Consider the following 4304-nt stretch of genomic DNA (forward strand, 5'->3'; position numbering starts at 1 on the left):
TTTTTTAAAAGTCATATGATACAGAATTGAACGAAGTAGGAAGCAAAACTTTTCTTTCCACTTAACAAAGTAACCAGTTTTAACTGGCATGTATCCTTTTAGTCATTTTTTTGAATATGTATGTTTTTATATTCATACAGAATCAGAGTGTATGTGCTATTCTATAACTTGTTGGAAAGTTTTTTGAAATTTTTGGCTTAATACAAGATGAGGCCTAAAAGAATTTGGAGTGTGGCTAAAAGGAATTTGAAACCAAATTTTTTTTCTAAGTCTTCATACAGTACTTATTACTCTTTTCATTAAACAGCATGCACCTGTATTTGATTTATTTAATATTGTAAACTCTTAAGTCTTTCTGCATTGAAGGTCTGTTATTTTTACTATTTTTTAATTATAAAGGAACATAATTTTTAAAAAATCAAACTCCAGAGAAAGGATAGAATATAAAATCTCCATTTCTCAGAATTTACAATTGTCAGTTTACTCATACATTCTTGCAGAAATTACATTGCACATAAAATGTATGTACCATTCCCTTCACCCCAAATGAGATGATGTACTTTTCTTCCACTTACCCATTTCACTTAGCAACGTACCTTTGAATATTCTTCTATATCAGGATGTATTGTTCTATCAAAATTTTTTAAACAACTAGTAGAATTTTTTTAACCAGTCCCCTCTTAGTAGACATTTGCAGTGTTACCTACATCTGTGTTCAGATATCTTTATGTGTTTTATGTTGTGTTACTGTTACATTTTGAATTTTGTCAAAAATTTTGTGGACATTTGTTTTGTTTGTCATTATATAAGTGCCTACAAAATATCTTGTATTTTGCCTGTTGGCCTGTAAAGCTTAAAATACTATCTGGCTCTTTACAGAATAATTTTGCCAATCTTTATGGCACTTTTCACTACATGGATTGTCTTACTTACTTGATTATCTTTCCTTGAGCTATCATTTACTCTCGAATATAAGTAAATTCCCTGAGAGCAGAGACCTTACCTGTCTCACTTACCACTATATTTTCATCACCTGGAATACTGTTAACACATAACAGACACTTCATAAATATTTATTCCACAATTCTAAAGCAGAATGAAAAGGCAATCTTTTGTTTAAGATCATCTTAAATAACTAAAAGTTCTCCTATTTTTAGTTAATGTCAGGGTCAGTACATATATCCTTCACGTATTCATTTTTTTATTTTATTCATGCAACATTACAGTTTCTTCTCTAGAAATTTTGTCTCTTGGTTGACAGTCCAGATATGTGAGGTTCCTGTTCTTTAATTCATTTACCCGTTATATAAGATTTCTAAAAAGTGAAACACGAATCTTAAGACTTCTCCAAGATCTTTTTAAATGTGTTTTGCTATTGTAATAGGGACTATATTTTGTGTGTATTTTAGCTTCATGCCTAAAATTTTAAATTAAATCATTTTTCCTTTTTGATTCAACTTTATTCTAACCTCATATTTACCATTAATCTAATAAACATTTGAGCATCTGCCACATACTATATATTATGTTTGGCATGTATGTTGTTTTTCCACCAGCAGTAAACATGTTTGTAAAGAGTATGTATGTGACAATTCTAAAATAGAAAAAGAGGTTTACACTATCACTGGAATCGATGCAGAGAAATTTTTTTGTCTACTGCCTCTGGAAGAGTTTTTCAATTTGGCATTTGTGACCTTGGCAGATTCATCAGGGTCTGGGTTAGGCGTTACCCTTTGGTATTCACTTACAGATCTGTTCTGGAGATGCCCATTTATGACGCCTAAATTCCTCTTCTGTAACTACGTATCAATTTGTCCTTCATGGGAAGCAAATCACTTTAACTGAACATGACTTTTTAACACTGTTTAGCAAGATATACGATCATGTGTTCCTTCCCAGATGTTACAATACACTGACAACAAGGGAAGAGAACGTGAAATGTGCGCGAATTCCCACCCTGTCTTTGTGAATAAATTTCTCTGAAGAAAATAAAAAAAGGGATCAGAACATCTCCCCACTCCCATAAGGTGAGCCGCCAGTACCACTGGCTACGGTTCAGGCCCAAAGATCTAGTGAACTGATTTAATTCTGGAGCCCAGGACAACTGAGATCTATTTTCACAAAGAGGGTAGCAACAGTACAGGTAATAACTGTTTGATTTTTTTGAAATACAGTTAAAACAGATAGTGAAACCCTTTTGTCCAGTGTCTTTCTCTTGGGAGAGCAACATTTCCATCTGCTTGCAGTAATTCTCTAGCACGGAGTGGAGAAGCATCTCTGATGTTGGTAGATCATAAAATGGTCTGACCTTAAGCCGTGCAGGTGTAGAACCTGGATGATATCAGGAGCACACTAAGTATTGACTCATTGGAAAGAAATCTGAACAAGAGTCGTTTGATGACTCAAATCTTTGAATATGTCAAGGAAAAACAGTTCGGTACATCCTTCTTCCAAAAGGAGCCTGAGTAGATGAAGCTTCTGCTTACAACTTGACAGTGGACCCAGAACATTCAATATCTGTTGGCTACGACTCCTTCTCCCTGGAATGACATTCGTGTATATTCAGCTGAATCTTCCAGTCCTGGGAGGCAGTCTTTTTTCGTGTCCTCATTGTCAGGGGGGAGCTTACTCTATGAAATTATATTCTGCCATATCTATTCCATCTCTCTCTTCTTTCCTTTAGCCAGGATTATATCTTAGGAGGTTTTGAGACAAATTTGTAATTTGTTTTTTTCTCAAAAATTAACAACGTATATAATGCTAAGAAGGTAATGCTGGACAAACAGTATACAATTATTTGAGGCACCAAAATCTCTCTAACCCACCACCCCTGTAGTCATGACAAAAAAAAATCCACAACAGTACCTATTCCTGATTCTTTAAAAAAGAGAAATCTTGCAACTGTGATTTATTATTATAGGCAAAAATTTAGCATTTTTTCATGCTATTAAATCACTTCTCAATTACATTTAATTACATTAAAAATTAACCCACTTATTACAGGAAACACTGTTCTGGAAGTTTTAGCCAGTGCTATATGAAGAGAAAAAGAAATAAGATAGAGCAAGGAGCGAAAAATATAATTATTTGCATATACATATCATATGAACATTATCCTGACTTGGAATTTGTCTTCTAATAGCTGAAATCAAAAGGGCAGAAATTGAGAGATTTCACCAGACGAACACTTAAAATTTTCCTGTGTTAAAAATAAAATAGAGGCTGGCGTGGTGGCTCACGCCTGTAATCCTAGCACTTTGGGAGGCCAAGGTGAAGGGATTGCTTGAACCTGGGAGTTCAAGATCAGCCTGAGCACCGTAGTAAGACCCTGTCTTGATAAAAATATAAATATTAGCTGATCATGGTGGCACACACCTGTGGTCCCCACAGCTTCTCAGGAGGCTGAGGTATAAGGATCACTTGAGCCCAGGAGTTCAAGGCTGCAGTGAGCTATGATGATGCCACTGCACTCCAGCCTGGGGGAGCGAGGGAAGGAAGGAAGGGAGAGAGGGAGGACTAGGGAAATGTTTGCCACTTTATAGTAGACTAAATGTTGGTATCTAGTATAAGACAGCAGGAAAATGCATGAAGGATATCAAAAGTATTTTTAAAAGGAAATACTAAATGTTTATTAAACCAGTATCTGTTACTGAATCTTGCCAGTAACCAAAGAAATGTAATAGAGGAAAAGGTTAGGGTTTTTGGAATAGGAAAACAAAACAAAACGTTAATGAACAGTTTTGATAAGAACGTAACCAAATTTGCTCTCTCATACTCTAGGATTATAGAATATATAACCTTTCTGGAGAACAGTTTGGCATATTTTGATATATTTCAAAATCCCGAAAATATGCATGCCTTCTAACTCAGCAATTCTCTTTTTGAGGATTTTTACTGAGGACATAATCAGATTGCCTGCAAAGGCTTGTGGCAGGGTTTAGGGGTAGGGATGGGGGTGGTGAGAGTCTATATCATGATGTCATTTATAATAATAAAAAGTGGTAAGCAATCTAAATTTCATATTAGAGGTTTGGATAATTGAAATAAATATTATGGAGTATGATGCCTTCATTAAAAATACTTTTATGGAAGAATATTTAATGACATAAAAATGTTTGTAAAATATTAAATGAAAAAAATTACGGCTTCTAAATCATAAGTATAATATGATCCCAATTTTTATCTTTGGGTTTTTCCATCAACGTAGTGAAGCAAACAGGTATACTATCAATAAATACAACCATGATTTCTGTTAATATATTGAAATAGAAATGTATATTTTAGTGTTTAGAGGGATAATTGTG

At 34.2% G+C, this 4304-nt stretch overlaps 1 protein-coding gene across 1 annotated transcript in view; it reads left to right on the forward strand.

Moving 5' to 3' along the window:
• Positions 1–4304, forward strand: part of RAPGEF6 (Rap guanine nucleotide exchange factor (GEF) 6) — a 213525-nt gene that overhangs the window by 163397 nt on the left and 45824 nt on the right. The gene's annotated exons all lie outside the window — the stretch shown is intronic.

This window comes from Propithecus coquereli, unplaced genomic scaffold (assembly GCF_000956105.1).
Source record: "Propithecus coquereli isolate 6110/MARCELLA unplaced genomic scaffold, Pcoq_1.0 Scaffold553, whole genome shotgun sequence".
Lineage (NCBI taxonomy): Eukaryota > Metazoa > Chordata > Mammalia > Primates > Indriidae > Propithecus > Propithecus coquereli.